Below are 19,549 nucleotides of genomic sequence, written 5' to 3'. Positions count from 1 at the left end.
TTAAACAGACTGACCAGTGCGTCCTTAATGGACCAGACACCCTAACCCCGCCAACCTGAAGATCCAGCCAGAGGTAAGGATGGAAGTGGTGCCTTTTTGCAAAAAAAAGTCTTGGGCCGCGAGGGTCTCTGGGAAATGTAGTTCAGAGCAAGAAAGCAGCGGACCTATTCCGATTCTTCTCAGTATCGAGTCGCACTCCCAGGCTCCGAGAGCGGGGCTCAGGAGAGGCCGCTCCCACAGACTCTAGCCGGCGCTCCTGCGCAGAGCGGCGCGCCCGCAGACGCCGCCGTTGGCGTCCTCTCCACTCGCCAACAGGAAGGCCGGTCCCGCCCGCGTGAGCCGCGGGGGCCTCTGGGAAGCGTTGCCCTGCGTCTAACGGACCGAGGCTTGTGTCGCCTCGGCCACGGCCCGCACGGACCTCAGTGCCTCTATCGCAGCCCGCACTGGCAGTGCCACGGGGGCGGCGTCCGCTTGGGGGTGAGTCCTCGGAAAGCCTCGAGCTCTGAGCCTGGGGCTCTTTGTGCGGGGTGGGAGTGGAGGCCTGCGAACCCGCTCTCCGTGTGGTTGGAGGACGCCGGGAGGAGCGATGCCCGGGGATCCCTGAGGCCGTGGGAGGGCAGGGAAGGTCTGTGAGCGTGTGGCGTAATGTGACTGTACTTAGCCGGACATTTATCTGGCTGTGTGGGGCCGTGGGATCTTGTCTGTGTAAAATGATTTTGTTGATGCGCTTTTTTATGTTTTCAGTTGAACGTGGGTGCGAACGTGCCTGACTGTGGGATCGTGAGTGAATGAGAAACTCGGAGGATGGAAGTAGGTATGGTTGTGTGTGTGTAGATGTGTGAGACTGTTTGTACCAGTGCTACACTTCTTTGGTTATGGTAATTAGAAATATGTTTTTCTATGAGACATTAGTAGCCCCAACATTTTAATATTTATTTTTACACCACTCCCCAAATGGCAAAATACAGAAAAATTCAAACTAAAATCATTCATAATTCCACCAGCCATGCAATCACTGTCAAAATTTACTTCCCATCCTTTCACCCCTTCCTTTGTGAATACATATGCATGCATTCATATGCTCTTATATATGTGCATAATGTCTTAAAATTGCAATTGCCCTATACATATCGTATTGTAACCTACATTTCTCATTTAACAATACATGACTAATGTCTTTCCATTTAAACAATTTCAAATCTATGCCATCATTTTATTTTTTATTTATTTATTTATTTATTGTCTTTTTCGTGACCGGCACTCAGCCAGTGAGTGCACCGGCCATTCCTCTATAGGATCCGAACCCGCGGCGGGAGCGTCGCGCGCTCCCAGCGCCGCACTCTCCCAAGTGCGCCAGGAGCTCGGCCCTATGCCGTCATTTTAAAGTTTTTCATGGTATATGTTTTAATGCATTCGTCCATATTGATGGGTAATTTGGTTCTTTCCAACTTCTTGCCATTATGAACAGTGTGTTTATCAGCAACTATTTTGCACCTGTTATAATGCATTTTTGCTAATTTTTGGAGAGGTGGGATGATGGGGAGGCTCCTAGAAGTGTAATTGATAGGTCAAAATGTATGTGCTTATTAGGGGCTTCCTAAATCTATCCAGTTGTTCTCCTGTAAGGTTCCAATAATTGACAGTAGTATTGACATAGTATAAGACTGCCTATATCTATACACCCTTGATAACAATGGATATCAGAAATATTAGTAATCTTTGTTAATCTCAGAGCTATAAAATAATTTCCTTAATTTGCTGTTTCCTACTGAAGTCATACATTTTTAAATCTCATTTATGAATTATATGTTTTCTAAAGTAGAGTTCTGTTTTCAAATTTCTTTTCCAGAGTTCTTCATGTGTAAAGGATTCATTCATTCATAGACTTACCAATTATTGAATGCTGTCTGTGTAACAGGCACAATTCTAGGTGCTTGGGATATAGCAGTGAACAAGAGACAAACTCCCTGTTATTATGGTGCTTACATTGTTGTGGGCCAGATAATAAACAAGGTAAGTAAATTAAATATGAAATAAATTAAATGGTAAAAAACAAACAAAACAAACAAACAAACAAACAAACAAAAAACACTAAGAGAAAAAGTAAAGAGGGAGGATATTTAGAATTAGAGATGAGAGTTAGAGATTTCCATGTGGTAGCTAGGCAAGGTGTCTTGAAAAGGTAGTAATAAAGATATGAAGGAAGTGAAGTTATGCATATAACTGAGGAAAGGTTATTCCAGGCAGAGAGAACAACAGTTGTAAAGGCTTTGTGGTGGCAACATGCCTGTTGCAATGAAGAGGCTGGTGTGGCTGAAATACAGCAAATAAGGGGGAGAGTAGTGGGACATGAGAGAAGAAAGGTAAGCGGAAGAGAGGAGGGCAGATCAGATTGGGCCTTATGGCTCTTAGTAATGATTTTGGCTTTTACTTTGAGCAAGATGGGAAGCTGTTGGAGAGTTTTGAGCATGGGAGTGATATTATTATCTGGTTACAATTTAAGAGGATAGCTTTGGCTGCTCTAATGAGAATGGACTACAGGAGAAGAAATAAGAAAGGGCGGGAGGGCAAGGAAAAAAGCAGAGAGGCCAATTAGGAAACTGTTGCAATAATCTAGGGAAAAGATATTGGTGACCTGGACCAGAGTAGTAAAAATGGGGAGAAATAGTCCTGTACTAGATATAGTTTAAAGGTAGAATTGCTACCATTTGCTGACAGAACTCATGTGGAGTGTGAGTGTGACAAGATGACACAATATTTTTTTATAAGAGTAACTTAAGAATGTAGTTATAATTAACCGAGAAGGGAAGGAATGTAGGTAAAACTGACTTGGGGTGTAGGGAGATAGTGAGACTTCAGTTTGGAAAATAGTATGTCAAGTTTGAGATGCCTTTTAGAAATTCAAGTGGAGGTATCAAGTTGGCAGTTGGATATACAAGTCTGAAGTTCAAAAGAGAGGTCTAAGATCTAGGATGGAGGCATATATTTGTGAATTATGAGCTTATAAATGATATTTAAAACCATGAGGCTGAATGAGATCACTTAGAGGGTAGAGGAGATAGGAAAAGGTATCTCTTTTCCTAGAGGTAAAAGACTGATCCGTGGGTTGCTTTACCATTAAAAAGAGAAATAAGGAGGGATTAAAAGAGACTGAAAGGGACTAGCTAGAAAGATTAGAGGAAAGTTAGGTGAATGTGATATCCTGGAAACCAAGGGAAGGATGTGTTTTCATGAGAACCATGTCAGGTGTTGAACCTGACTCAGGTTTTAATGAGAACCATACTCAGGCCAAGTAAAATGAGGAATGAGAAAGGAACATTGAATTAAGCAACATGAAAGTTAATGGTGACCCTGAAAGCCGTTTTAGTGGAATATGGTGCCAAAGAAAGAACTGAGAAAGAAAAATTATAGATATCAAGTCTAGACAACTCTTAAAGAAATTTTTCTGTAAATGGAAGAAGTAAAAGGGAATGGTAGCTGGAGTTAAGAGGTAACTCTGTTTATATACTGATTGAAATGGTCCAATAGAGATAGAAACTTGATGATACAGGAGAGAAATACTATAGTCATGTCCCTGAGTAGCCAGAGCAAACAGGATCTAATGTCAGGTTGCCTTAGCTTGGAACTTGACCATAGTAGTAGCAGGGGAGAAGGGAGAAGTACCTGGGCACAGATACAGGTAGATGAGTAGATGTGTTGGTGAGAGCTTGTGAACCTTCTCTTCTGATTGCTTCAACATTTTAGCGAAGTAGAAAGTGAGAGACTCAGCTGACAGTAAGGTTGGTGGAAGAGGTGTTGGAGGTCTGAAGAGAGAAGAAAATAGAAAATAACCACTGAAGAGAGCAGGACAGAGAATAGAGAAATATACAGTTGTCCATTGGTAACTGCAGGGGACTGGTTCCAGTATCCCCATGGATATCAAAATCTGTGTATGCTCAAGTCCCTTATATAAAATGGTGTAGTATTTGCATATAACCTATGAACATCCTCCCTTATACTTTAAATTATCTCTGGATTACTTATAACACCTAATACAATATAAATTATATGTGAATAGTTGTTATGCTGTGTTATTTTTTAAAATTTGTATTATTTTTATTATTGTTATTTTTTATTGTTTTTTTTTTTTTTTACTCAAATATTTTCCATCTGCTGTTGGTTGAATCCACAGATGTGGAACTACAGATATGGAGGGCCAATTGTAATATGATTTTCAGGCAGCATTTAAGACCCTTTTAATGTTAGTATTCATGAATTTAAAGTGAGCCTATTCCATGTAGTTGTGTGATTTTTCTCCTGTAATGTTCATCTGCACAGTTGCAACCACATACAGGGTAGGGGAGAGAGTTGGATTTAGCCAGTGTTGGTTTCATGAAGCAAATAGAAATAATGTGAAAGAGAGGCAAAGGGAGCCTATGTTAGCAAGAGCTGACTATATTGTTTGACTGTGGATTTTAGGCCAAGTGAGGATAGGAAGGGGATAAGGGACAGTGAAAAATTGGTAGAATCAAGGAGTGGAAGTTTCTGATGTTGGGTTGTGATACTAGAGGAAGTAAGGTGGGGAGATAGAAGGATATTTTTTCCTTTGGTCGTCATATGTTTTAAAAATAGAACAATCCTTCTTACCAACATACAAGTTTTAGAAAAAATGAATGAGTATTAGCTAGACTCATTATTTTAGCAGGGGTTACAAAATGGTTATATTCGAATTCTGTCATTCCTTCTTCATTTACTAACTAGAATATTTTACTAAAGAAAAAATTTCCCTCATCAACTGTCTGGTTACCCTTAGGTACATTATGTACGGGAAAGGCAGAATAAATTGATGCTTTCCCTTTATAGGTTTTTGGGCTATTGAGTGGATTGCTAGCATCTCCTAACCAGTTGTTATAATATTATTACCATTATATACTCACTGATTTTAACATATCTGATGTGCTTCAAACCATTGCTGTTTCTTTCTGAAGCTCAAATTTGCCCATCTTTGGCCACTTCTTTAAGATGGCTTCTAAGTCCTTTTAACACACCTTTCATAGTCTTTGATAGTCTCCTACATTTCTGGTATGATAGCATATCCTGGGCTCATTTTGAACATTTCCTGCCCTAGGCATGAAATCAGTCTTTTCTTTATGGTTCATGATTTCTTTTAGTGGGAAATGATATTTTGAGGTTATATTTATAGTGGTTATTGCTATTGGCATAGTCATTGTTTCTAGGGTTTTTGCATGAGTGTGTGGACAGAGCTAGGAAATGTTTTCTTTTTATTTTTTTAACGGCTTAAGCTATAATTCATTTACTATACATTTTACCCATTTGCAGTGTATAATTCAATGTTTTTTAAAAAATATATTCATAGGGTTGTGAAATTATCACCATAATGTAATATTAGAGCATTTTCGTCCCCCATAAACGAAACATTGTACTCATTAGCAGTCAATGCTGTATTTCCCTCCCTCTCACCAAGCCTAATCAACCACTAATCTGTTTTCTGTCTCTATAAATTTGCCTATTCCAGACATTTCATACAAATGAAATCATACAATTTGTGGCCTTCTTTGACTGACTTTTTACTTGGCATGCTTTCAAGGTTCATTCATGTTGTAGCAGGAAATATATTATTAACAAAATAGGTATTATGAGTTCATACTGCTATTTCCAATGTTAAAAATTTGGAATTACAGGATTTTAACTTTGGCTTTATTTTTATATCTTTTATTTGTTCATCTATCCATCCATCTATATATCTACATATGTATGTATAAATAAAATAGTTTTAGAGCAACGTTATCAGTACGTATAATATTCATACTGTAAGTAATTTAACATTTCTTTATAGATCTATTTGTTGTCAGGGTATATCCCTCTAGGAAAGAACAGTTCACTTATTGTGCTTTAAAGTAACCAGAACTCATTTATCTCTGTGTGGTTAAGCCAGAAACTTAATATATGATTAGGTTTATTTGTTTTATTTTGCTTTTGATTTTTAGGTATAGTCTTTGTTTTAACATTTTATTAATTTTGCGTTATAATTATGTAAACATTTGTATAGTTGGAAAGTCAAACATACAAAAAACAGGATATTAAAGTATTTACAAAACAAATACACAAAACAAAGAGAAGTCTTGTTTTATTCTATTTGTATCTCTACCACTTTGTTCTTTCTCTGCTCCTATTGATAACTGTTTTTAAAATTTGTTAGTTTTTTTTGTTGTTTTCCTCAATTTTTTAATATAAGCAAATGTGCTTAAAATGGTAGCTTACTATCCAGGTTCTTTTTTCATCTCACTTTTTCCAGCTCTTTCATCTTAAATAAGTTTGAAGATTGGCTTGACAAGTTGAGTGAAAAACCTTTTGGTAATTATGATTGGAATTACATTAACTTTATGGATAATATTGGGAAAATAGGCATCTTTACCATAGGAAAATATGACTTTTCCTATTTTTAAGTATGATATTTATTTAGGACCACTTTCACGAACTTTAATAAATGGAATAAATTTTCTTAATTAGGCTCTTATACAGCTTTTCTTTGAATTATTCTTAGTGTCTTATAATTTTTTTCACTTTTGTGAATTGTGAATAGGTTAGTTAAAATACCATACAGATCTCCTACCATGTTTAAGTCACCTTTCTCCTGGTTAAGCATTTGCTTGGTTGTAACTTTTGACTATGTCGCAGAGTCCCTGTAAGGTTGATACTGACAGATTTTGTCAGACTTTTCCATCTCTAAGGAGAGACAGACCCCCAGAGTTCCCTATTCTTCTGTTTTTCCCCATTCTTTCATTTTCACTGATGCTGCTCCCATCTCTTTACTTTTAACCTATAGTTAGGTCTTGTGTTTTTAATCCACTCTGGCGATCTATTTTTTAATTGGTGTAGTTAGGCCATTTACACTTGAAGTGATTATGTATATAGTTGGTATCTACCATCTTTCTGTTTTCTATTGTTCCATTTGCTCTGTTTCTTTTTTCCCCTCCTTTATCCAATTTCTCTGGTTTTCATTGAGCATTTTGCATGATTTCATTTTATCTCCTATTTTACTGTATCATTTATATTTCTTTTTTAAAAAAATTTAGCATTGTCCTAGAGTTTTCAATATATATTTTTAACCAATGTAAGTTCACTTTTCACTTATCCACATGCTATAATCACCTAATATATTATTATCATTATTGCTTTAAACATTTATCTTTCAGATTAATTAAGAATAAGAGAACCAAAATACTTTATTTTAGCTTTATTATTCTTTCTTTGATGCTCTTCTTTATGTATATCTAAGTTTCTGGCCTCTATCATTTTTATTCTGTCTGAAGAACTTTTTAAAGTTTCCTGTGGGGTAGGTCTGCTAGTGATCAATTTCCTTAGTTTTTGTTTGAGAAAGTCTTTATTTCCCTTTCACTTTTGAAGGATAGTTTCTCCAGATAGAGAATTCTAGCTTGGTGGTTGTTTTCTTTTAACACTTTAAATATTTCTCTATACTCTCTTCTTGCATATATGGTTTCTGATAAGAAGTCTGCTGTAATTCTTATTCTTGTTGCATTATAGGTAAGGTGTTAATTTTTCTCTGGCTTCTTTGAAAACTTTTTCTTTTTTTCTTTTTATTTTTTCAGTTTCATTATGATATGTCATAGGCATATGCCGTTTTTTTTTTTTTTTTTTTTTTTTTTGTATTTATCCTGTTTGGTATTCTATGAGCTTTACTGGATCTATGATTTTATGTCTGTCATTAATTTGGAACATTCATGGAGCTTATTACTTAAAATATTTCCTCTCATCTGTTCTCTTTGTTCTCCTTTTGGTATTACAATTATGGATAGGTCTTATGTTTTGATATTGTCCTATAGTTTGGGTGTTCCCTTCTGTTTCTGTTTTGTTTTCATTCTTTTTCCTTTTGCATATCAGCTTGGGAAGTTTCTATTGACCTATCTTCAAGTTCACTGTTTCCTCGACTGATTTGAGTCTGCTGATGAGCCCATTGAAGGTATTCTTCTTTTTCGTTAATACATTTTTTATTTCTAGCACTCCTTTTGATTCTTATAGTTTTCATTTCTCTGCTTACATGCCCATCTATTTGCCTAAGTTTGCCATTAGAGCCTTCAACATATTAATCATGGTTATTCTAAGTCATTGCACAAACTTTTACTGCACTCTTTCATATGTAAGTTATTGTGCTAGGCCATGAAACATGAAACCATATGATCAATCCTGCCGTAAGTGGTTCGCAGTCCTAGGGAGACAGACAAATCAACCAATACTATTGCAGAGTGATAAATGCCACAAGTTGGGTAAGCTCATGGGATACAGGAGTATAAATAGATCCACATATCGCAAGGAATATTCCAATCAAGTGACAAAGTAGTTCTTACTCTGACTTCTTTAAGAACGAGGAGGTATTGAACAGAGGAAAGATGGAGCTGATCAGCAATCAGGATATGGTTTCTAGGCATGGGAACATGATACACAGTGGTTTTTAAGGAGCAAGTGCTTTGTGTATTTTAAGAAAGGTATGTAGTTTTATATGGCTGGAGTTTAATTTCAAGGGATGGAAAATGAGGCTAATGAGGTATTCAGAAACAAAATTATAAAAGGAGTCATTGAAAGAATTTAAGCATTGGAATGTTATAATGCATTTTATAAGTATCGAATTCTTGATTAAATCCTGGATTTAAAAAAAAGTGGTTTTAAAGGATTTTGTTGAGATAATTAGGATAATTTGAATAGAAATAATATATTAGATTTCATTACTGTACCAGTGTTTAATATCTTGGTGTGATAATGGCATTGTGTTTATATAGGTGAATTCCTTAGTTTTTGGAGGTACATGATGAAAGAGTTATGGGTGAAGTTTGTGTGAATGTTTTTAGAGAAGGAAAGAAGGTAATGCAAATATGGAAAGATAAAGCAATTGCTGAATATAGGTGAAGGGTGTTACAAATATTCTTTCTACTGATCATTCAACATTTCTGTAGTTTGAGTTTTTAAAAAGAATAAATTGTGAGGGAAAATCTGAGGAACGTATACATAAAATTTATGTTTAGAGTGAACTAGGGGAAAGGAAGACTGGAAGCAGTTAAACTATTGTAAGAAGCTCATTCTTCATTTTCAACCCCCTGTGTAGAGAAAAAGTTTTGTTAATGGAGAGGTCTTAATAAAGATGAGTGGGAAGCTTCCTTTTCAAATATTAGGGCCATAAAAATCACTAACAGCAAGGAAAAGCTTATAAACAAACCCTGCCTCTTTCATTGCTGACTTTGTTCCGGAAAAGCCTTTTTCTACATATTTTAAACTAGACATTTTATTTTTATTTGAAATAAATAAACACACATGGATACACATGCACATACACATCTATGTGCACACCAAATGGTATAAAGTGAAAAGTAAGCCTCTTTTCTTCTCCAAACACCCATTCCCCCTCTATTGAGGCAAATCTGTTAACTGTCTTTTTATCTTTAATCTATATGCATTCTGACTATTTTTCAAACAGTGGACAAGAGTTCTAGACCATAGGTCTTCCCAGAGGAACTTTTTTGTCTTTAGCAATATTTTTCTCTGAGCTATTAACTCTCTTTTGGTACCCTGCTTATCATTTCAACCTCATGTCTTGGATGTGAGATAATGATACTGCTCCTTTATCTTTCCCAGGCCTTGCAAGTTCTCTTTATCAGGACAGTGGGAACTCCCCATCTGCTTCCTAATTTATGAGATTGTACTCCAATTTTAAGTAGAAAGGAAAGGTATTGTTTTCACATTAAAAAAATTTTCAGTAATATGCTCCAAAGGTTAAAAATGCATTTACGTGTTTATCTGGACTTCTCATTATCTTTTTATGAAAAAGTCCCTCCCCCATCACTATAAAATAGACTTATGGTGTGGACAGAATGCAAAGTAGATCTATGAATTTTGAGCTCTCACAAGTCTTTCCTAACTTATTGTTTATACTTCTCTTCCTTTAGATTTCATTTCTGTACAGTTATGACCAAATAATGGGTTGCAATATCAATTTATTGGTTTATGACCAGGAATTTTAAGACATTATAAATAATAGGCTAGAGTAGGGAATATCAGAGTGCTTCACATTCTGATATTTGTTTCATGAAATTTTGCTGCTTATATTCTTACATTCGTGGGTGTATTGCATCATAATGTAAGTATAGAATATAAAGTATATTTCTTTTTTTTTTTTTTTTTTTGGCAGCTGGGTGGTACAGGGATCTGAACTCTTGACCTTGGTGTTATCAACATGTGCTCTAACCTGCTGAGCTAACCAGTCAGCCCAAAAGTATATTTCTTAATGTGGATCCTGATTAACAAAGTTTTAAAGCCATGCTTTGGAAGATTTTCAAAACTTGAAGTACGTGGCAGAAAGCCACATTTATTTCTTCTCCCTCCAAAATCTTCACTAAAATGACAATAAAAGAATTTAAAAGGTGTTAGAGTATAAGGGAAAAAAGTAACAAGAAATTAAATTTCTGTGGATGAGAGTTTACAACACAGTTTTAAAAGATGAAAAATGGATAAATAATTAGCAAACTACCAGAAGCTACAATTTAAATAGGTCTGCCCCAATCATATTAAAAGAAGTAAATGGAACCCGTAAGAGACTGTAGACCTGGAGATAGCAAGTACAGGGCAAAATGAGGGTGTGCTGCTGGGCTGAAAACATGGATTAGAATTCTGTAATCAACTATTGGACTGCCAGGACCCTTCCCACACTCTACATAGTCTGATGATTATACTGCTTGCACCTCACAAACAGGTGAAAGGGTTTTGTACGTGTGTGTGTGTGTGTGTGTGTGTTTCTCTTGAAAGTAAAGTAGAAAGGTTTAGACTTGTTGACACCAGCCAAAGTAGACGGTGTGGATGAGATCTGGGACTAAAACGAGAATTCATTGAAAGTTTGAATTCTGGAAGATGTGCACCCTTATTCTGTCCTTCTCTCAGAAAATGGCAAGGTGTTTGTACCCCTGGCAGCAGGTTGACTGATTTTCCTTTAAAGAAACTGGCCCCAGAGGAAAGACTTCTAGCAACTAGTATTTGGTAGTTCCCAGTGAAAAAACTGGTTCATTGTTTCATCAGCACGTTGAAGCCTACCAGTCAAGAAACTAGTTACATGCACAGATTTCATAGTCTACCTTTTAATGCCTGTCTCTTAAATGTGAACAATCACAGATTACAAGGGATTTGAGGAGCATATCTAAAGTGAAAGAGAAAAACCTAAACAAAGAAACAGAAGAAAGAAAATTCGATGAAGTAATTGAGAAAACCAAAAACATTTTAAACAAGAAAAAAGGTATGATATTCTCAAAGAGATAGGAGAAGATAGTGCATCTGTTAGAAATGACATCCTGATGAAACTTCAATGCCTAGGGATTAAATAAGATACCTGAAATAAATATACTAAGATATGTATTTAAAGATTGGGAAATAAAAGCAAGGAAATCTCCCAAGAAAGAGAACAAAGAGAGCAAGGAAATTTTAAGAGATAAAATATAAGCATATTAGTCAGTTTTTGTTGCTTAGAATACCTGAAACTGGATAACTTATAAGGAAAATTTATTTCAGTTTTGTAGGCTAGGAAGTCCATGGTCCACGGGGCGCATCTGGTAAGGGCCTTCTTGGTGGTGACTCTACAATGAAGCAGGGTATCACAAAGAGTGAATCCCAAGAGTGAGAGAGCTAACTTTCTCACTCATGCTCCTTATAAAGCCATCAAAATCACACCCATGACAACCTATTAAACCATCAACCCATTACTTCACGAATGGGCCACCAAGGCCTAGTCCTCGCAATCCAGTCACCTCTGAAAGGCCCCACCTTTCAAATATCCTAATCAGATTTCCTACCCTCTAAACACTGTTACAGTGGGGATCAAGTTTCCAACTGTGAGAATGAGTGAGAAAAAAACAAAACACAAACTGTTTTTCCTCTATTCTTACTCAGCATCAAGAAACATAGAAGACCAACTTCTGTGTCCAAATGTGTGGAGATTTCTCACCACCAGCAAGCAAGCCAGCAGTTCTACAGCAGACACCCGCTGGGTGTCCTCTAATTCAATTCCGACACCGTCTAACTGGAGATAGTGTCAGATCCCACACATTGAGGGCTCAGTCCCCAAGACTGCCTTCTCCCCCTTTCATAGGCCAGTCACAAGTCCAGGCCTCGGGAACATCTGACCAACCAGCTACAAATCAATTCCCACAACCCACGCCTTAGGTTTGGTTAGTCTGCTTGTGGGGCTCACAGAACTCAGGGAAATATGTACTTACCTTTCCTGGTTTATTATAAAAGACATTACAAAGGATACAGATGCCTAGGGTGACTTATGGGAGAAAGGGTGCAGAGCTTCCATGCCCTCCCCAGGTGCTCCACCCTCCAGGAACCTCTATGTATTCAGCTATCTGGAAGGCCCCTGAACCCTGTGTTCTTAGGTTTTTACAGAAGCTTTATTACGTGGGCATGATTCAAGCATGGACAACCATGTAGAAATGTGATTGGATGAAAAGGGTATGATCTACCACTACGAGACTGGGTGGGGAAACCCAGTAAGTCCTATTCAGGTTCTTGACCTCCGTATAGCATTCCTTCCTCCCAGGCATGGAGCAGGTTCCCTCCTGAAATAAAGGTCTTATGACCTACAATCAGTTAAGATAAGTCAGAGAATTTCCTGCCTCAGGGAGAAGAAGGAACACATAAAAGGAGTGCAGGATAAGGTCAGAGAGTAGCGTTAGCCAGGAACTGTGGACAAGAACCAGTATATAAGAATCATACTGTCACACCAACACATTAACTTTTGGGGTACACATTTGACTCATAGCAGTAAGATACTTATATGATCAGTTTGGGAGATACATCATCCAATTCATAGGAATTGTACAGAAGAGAAAATAGAGTAGAAGGAACTTACAACAAAAAGGTATGAGAGAATTTCCTAGAACAGAAGTATAAATATGTGGATTGAAATGGCCCACTGAAGCCCAGTGTAATTAATGAATGAGGAAAGACCCACACCAGCTATCAAAAACGAACAGGAGAGGAGAGCCAAAAGTTTTTTACAGAGGCCAAAAAAAAAAAAAGAAAAAGCAAAGATCAAGAATTAGAATGTCACCATATTTCTTTCCATCAACACTAGAAGTCACTGGAGCCATGCTTCACATTTCTGAGGGTAAGTGGTTTCTCTTAGGAGCTTACAGTTAGCGAAAATATTATTTGAGTGTGAGAAGAGAATAAAAATGTTTTCAAACATGCCAGCCAGATTAAAGAGGAAACATAGAAAGTAAAGATGCTTTTGGGTAATTAAGTTTTGGACTTCTGTAGGATGCAACTGGATTTGATAACTTTATATCCCAAATAGAGTAGTACTTATAGAGCTGTTCTTCCAGCATTCAGTACAGCTAAGTGCCAATTCTCATGTCTTTGTTTCATCTGCCATCTGTTCCCACTCCTTGTAATTTAAAAATGTGTTGCAACATGGGGTGATAGGACCTGGAATCCAGGGACACATGGGAATACTGGAGAGAAAACCAGGAAAGAGTTGAAGTGGTGGTGGAAAGAAAAAATTTTTACCCACCATGGATCTGTGTCTCCCATGTGTGAGTTAGCTCAAGTTATGTAGAGAATTGCTTTGGAAAATGTTGCCAAGGGTAGTGCTCTTAATAATGTTTAGATTTTTGGCAAAATTTGGATCCAAGCAAGCAGATTAAAAAAAAGTATATGTTACTATATGCATTTTAACTGAATCAAAGCTCATTTCAGTAGGGAATTATGCATAATAGTCCAGAAACCTAACAAATTGGTATACCTGGAAATTCTTTGCAAAGGGGAAAGAAAAATTACATTTGTTATGAATATGACATCTAGTCTGCCAATTTGTTTCTAGAATATTTCCCCAATTAGTCTGCTTAACTTTGAGTTCCTCCAATATACTGTATTCTCTTTTTCCTGAGGCCTTGTAATTGCTGCTGCTTTGCCTATAACACTTTCCCACCCCCCACTCCAGCCTAGCTAATTTACTTAACTTTAAGCTATCATCTCAATCCTGACTTCATGTATGAGGTGTTTTTGAGCCCCATGCCAAAATAAACTGAGAGACTTTTGCTATGTGCCTTCAAAGCATAGCACTTCTCAAAAGTTTACTTTAATGAGGGGGCTTTAGGTTTCTGTTCAGGGATGTAGAGAGCTAAAGGAGCTTTGCATTCACCCTTACAACAAGAAAAAAATGGACAAACTGCAGGATAAAAACTTTTCTCAAACGCATTAGAGAACTGAGGTCCCAAGGGAATAAAGTAATTTTAAATCTGGGGAAAGATACCTTCTGGGAGAAATAGGACTCAAGCTTTATTTACCTGGGATGGACACTGCCAGACACCTATACGCCAGCAAGAAAATGTAAATAACATTTTAAAACAAATTGTTAAAGGTCAAATGTGGAGTAGTAAGAGTGTGAAATCACTGAGAGAATTGCAAGATTTGGGGTGGGGTGTGGGAGTGTTTCAATCTTTTTAGGCTGTTCATTCAGGAATCCCACCAGTCACTCATAGGGAAGATGGGGGTGAGTCCTGAGAAATCTTTTTTTTGGTGTTGGCTGTGGGATGGGAACAGCATCCCAAGCCCATCCTCCCTACATCCCCTTCAGAACAAAATTTTAATCTGCATAATGAAGAACAGCAAAAACTGTTACCTTAGGGTACTTGTGGAAACCTATTGCAGTCTAGGAAAGGGAACTGAAAAAACATCACCTCTGGGAGTGGGGGAGCAATATGTGCTAAGCCTAGCATTATAGCTGGAAGAGGGTCAAGAGCACTCGTGAAGGCCTCATCCCCAAGAATCAGGGGCACAGTGACTGCGTAAGACTGAGGCTTAGTGACAACATAAGAAGATGCTTTCCCTCCACCTACCCGTCCCCCACCAAGATATCAAGAATTAAGTGGAAGTAATAGTGGAATGCAGCTGGGAGGCCTGCAATAGAGAGATTCTCTTTGGGGAGCAGCACAAATGGAATACCCAAAGCCAAGGGAGAAAACAATCATGGCAACCCAACCTTTACCTTAAACACAGATATTATTAGAGGAGTTTGAAGCTTCTGGTGCACTGAGGGTAACCATACCAATGATGAACCTCAACCTCCATTCAACTAGTGACTAAATTAGCATAAACACCCACATTAAAAACCTAGCAGATGGAAAAGCATGCTCATCTCTGAGCATAAAAAGTACTTGCCTTCATATCTGCTGTAATACCCAAGATGCCCAGCATTCAACAAAAATTATGAGGCATGTAAAAAGGCAAGGAAAAAACATGTTTCAAAGAGACAAAGCAATATTTGTAAGCAGACTTAGATGTTGGAACTACCTAACAAGAATTTAAAATAACTATGACTACTATGAAATTTTCCAGATGGGTAGATGGGTAATTGAAGCAGAGGTGCAAACTATAAAAAAGAATTTAATAGAAATATTAGAAGTCAAAAACACAGTTAACAGATAAGGAATGCCTGTGACAGACTTATTAGTAGATTGGATACAGCTGAGGAAAGAATCAGTGAACTTAAAGATAGGTAAACAGAAATTATCCCTGCTGAAACACAATGTGAAAAAGAGTGGGTAAAAAAACAAGAATTGAGCATCTAAAAGCTACAGAACAATAACTAACAGTCTCAGATATGTGTAATTGGAATCCCAGAGAAGAGAGAAAATGAGAAAGAAAAATATTTGAAGAAAAAATGGCTGAGAATTTTCCAAAATTAGTGACACCAAACCATAGATCCAAGAAATTCAGAGAATACCAAGCAGGAAAAATACCAAAACAAAATAAAAAAAATATCTAAGCATATCATATTTAAATTGCTGAAAACTAAAGGTAAAGAGGAAACTCCTGAAGGTAACAAGAGAAAAAGAAACATTGCCTACTGAGAACAGGGATAAGAATTACATAGAGCAGACTCATTATCAGACACCATGCAAGAAAGAAGACAATGGAGAAACATTTTTTAATGTGTGGAAAGAAAAACTCAATCCAAGATTCTATACCAAGCAAAAATATCCTTCAAAGAATGAAGGAGTGGGGTGATGTCAGCAAGAGAGTGAAGTAAGAAGCCTTGGATCCTACTCCACCCTCACAAATATACCAGTTCAGCAACAATTCATGGACAAATTCCGTTTGTGAGAAATCAGAAACTAACTGAAAAGGCTCCTGCATTCAGGAAGAACATCAAACCAGATTCACTGACACCAGTAAGGAGATTCAGTGTCCTGAATCTTTTGCTGGAGACCCTTCCCCTGGCACAGTGCCATGTGATCAGAAAGAGCTGTCCTAGCTTCCAACTTCACTCAGGGGAGAGAAGGAGTTGGTTCATGCTTTTCAGTGCTATAACCTTTCTGAGTAGACTTACCAGAGTACTGGCTCCTGTTGTACCAGTCTTAGAGCTCTGATGGGTCTGACACAGTCTGGCCACTCAGGGAGAACGGAAGCAGTGGCTTGGGCTGGTAGACAACACTGATCCTCCCCCATGCTCAGCACAGAGTTGGCAGATGAAAAATCCCAGTTTTCTTCTTACCCCTGGAAAGGGAAAGAGTTGATCCATGCACCCAGTGCCCCAACATCCCTGGAGCTGCCCAAAGAACTAGCATGTGTCTTGCCAGTCTTGGAACTCTGATGGGTCTGGCACAGTTTGGTCTTCCAGGGGAAAGTGAAGATGGTGGCTTGGGCTGGTAGATGCCTTAGCTTCCCCACCTTGGCTTATCACAGAACAAGCAAACAAAAACCAAAGATGCCTGTAATCAAAGATACCAGGGTGACTATACTTAGACAAAATATACTTTAAGTCAAAAACTGTCACAAGAGACAAAGATATTTTATAATGATAAAAGTGTCAATCCATCAGAAAGATATAAACAGTATAAACACGGTATGTACCCAACACCAGAGCACCTAAGTATATGAAGGAAATATTGACAGAACTGAAAGGAGAAATACACAGCAATACAATATAGTGGGAGACTTCAGTCCTCCACTATCAATAATGGACAGAACATCCAGACAGAACATCAATAACTTGAATAACTATAGACCAAGAGACCTAACAGATACATACAGAATTTTGTATCCAACAGCAGTGGAATGTACATTTTTCTCCAGCACACATGGGTCTTTCTCTAGGATAAATCACGTGTTAGATTGCAACCAAGTCTTAACAAATTTAAGGATATCGAAAACATATCAAATATCTTTTCTGACCATAGTGAAATGAAACTAGAAATCAATATTAGAAAGAAAACTGAAAAATTCACAAATATGTTGAAATAACACACTCTTGAACAACCATTGGATCAAAGAACAAATCAAAAAGAAAATTAGAAAATGCCTTGAGAAAAAAATACAGCATGCCAAAACTTATGAGATACAGCAAAAGCAGTACTAAGACAGAAATTCACAGCAATAAACCTTGACATTAAAAAAGAAGAAAGATTTCAAACAACTTAACTTTACATCTCAAGGAACTAGAAACAGAAGAGCAAACCAAGTGCAAAGTTGGCATAACAAAGGAAATAATGAAGATGACAGCAGAAATAAATAGAAAAATGATAGAAAAAAAACCAGTGAAACACTTGTTATTTTGAAAAGATACACAAAATTATAAACTCTTAGCTATACTGAGAAAAAAAAAACAGAGAAGACAAATAGAATCAAATGAAAGAAGAGACAATACAACTGATGTCACAGAAATGAAAAGGACATAAGGGACTATTGTGAACAAGTATAAATAAATAAACTGGATAACGTAGAAGAAATGAATAAATTCCTGGAAACATATACCCTACTAAGACTAAACCATGAAGAAATAGAAAGTTTGAACAGACCTGTAAGTAGTATGGAGATTGAACTAGTAATTTAAAACCTCCCAACAAAGAAAAGCCCAGGACCACATAGCTTTACTGATGAATTCTACCAAACATTTAAAGAAGAATTAATGCAAATTCTTCTCAGAATTTTCCAAAATATTGGGTAGGAGGGAAGACTTTTAAACTCCTTTTATGAGGCCAGCATTAACCAGATACCAAAGCCAGACAAAGACACAGAAAGAAAAGAAAATTGTAGACCAGAATCCCTGATGAATAAAGATGCAAAAATCTACAAAGTACGAGAAAACAGAGTCCAACAATACATTGAAAGTCATATATCATGATTTATCCCTTTGCTGCAAACATGGTTCAACATATGAAAATCAGTTAATGTGATTTAAGTATAACAGAATAAAGGATAAAAATCACATAATCATTTCAATAGATGGAGAAAAGCATTTGACAAAATTTAACACCTTTTTATGACAAAAACTCTCAACAAATTAGGTAGAAGTAATGTACCTTAACACAATCAAGGCTATGTACAGGCCCACAGCTGACATCATATTGACTGATAAAAAGTTGAAAGCTTTTTCTCTAAGACCAAGGTCAAGAACAGGACAAGTATGCCCAGTTTTGCCACTTCTATTCAACATAGTACAGATAGATGCTTCTCGACTTACGAAAGGGTTACATCCCAATAAACCTATTATAAGTTTCAGTGTAAGTTGAGGTTTTACTGCATGCATATTGCTTTCACACCATAGTAAAATTGCAAGTTGAAACATTGTAAATTGGGGACCATCTGTACTGGAAGTCCTAACCAGAGCAATTAGACAAGAAAGAGAAATAAAAGGATCCAGTTGTAAAGGAAGAAGTAAAATTGTTCCTGTTTGCAGACAACATGATCTTATGTGAAGAAAACATTAAAGATGCCTTTTTAAAAAAGCAACAAATAAACGAATTCAGTAAAGTTTCAGGATGCAATATTAACCAACAAAAATCAGTTGCATTTCTAAACACTAACCATGAACTATCTGAAAGTAAATTAGAGAAACAAGCCCATTTATAATAGCATTGAAAAGAGTAAAATACCTAGGAATAAACAACTAAGGATTTGAAAGACTTGTATACTGAAAACTACACAACATTGATGTGTGAAAGTAAATAAGATACAAACAAATGGACAGATACCTCCTATTCATGGATTATAAGACCTAATAGTGTTAAAAAGTTTCCACTACTTAACATGATCTACAGATTCAACAGAATCCCTATAAAAATCCCAATGACTTTTTTTTTTTTTACAGAAATAGAAAAATTTCTAAAATTTGTATGGAACCACAAAAGACTATGAGTAGCCAAGTCAATCTTGAGAAAGAACAAAGCTGGAGGCATCATACTTTCTGATTTCAAAACATATTACAAAGCTACAGTAATCAAAACAGTACAGTGCTGGCATAAAGACCGAGATATAGACCAATGGACCAGAATAGAGAGCCCACAAATCTACACAAATAGGGTTAACTGATCTTTGACAAGGATGCTGAGAACACAATGGGGAAAGGATTGTCTCTTCAACAAATGGTGTTAGGGAAACTGGGTACATATTCACATGCACAAAAATGAAATTGGACCTTTATCTTACACTGTATACAAAAAATAACTCAAAATGGATTCAAGACTTAAATGTAAGACCTGAAACTATA

The 19,549-nt window shown here is 36.9% G+C and overlaps 1 protein-coding gene across 1 annotated transcript in view; it reads left to right on the top strand.

Annotated features, from left to right (window-relative positions):
- Positions 1 to 332: 332 nt before the first annotated feature.
- Positions 333 to 19,549, top strand: part of ZNF569 (zinc finger protein 569) — a 47,233-nt gene continuing 28,016 nt past the window's right edge. The window contains exons 1-3 of the mRNA XM_063111855.1: positions 333 to 477; positions 745 to 814; positions 1,850 to 2,013. The gene's annotated coding sequence lies outside the window, so the exon portion shown is untranslated. The remainder of the gene's footprint in view (positions 478 to 744; positions 815 to 1,849; positions 2,014 to 19,549) is intronic.

Source organism: Cynocephalus volans, chromosome 10, assembly GCF_027409185.1.
Source record: "Cynocephalus volans isolate mCynVol1 chromosome 10, mCynVol1.pri, whole genome shotgun sequence".
Taxonomy (NCBI): Eukaryota; Metazoa; Chordata; class Mammalia; order Dermoptera; family Cynocephalidae; genus Cynocephalus; species Cynocephalus volans.
This window is presented reverse-complemented; position numbering and strand designations above follow the sequence as displayed.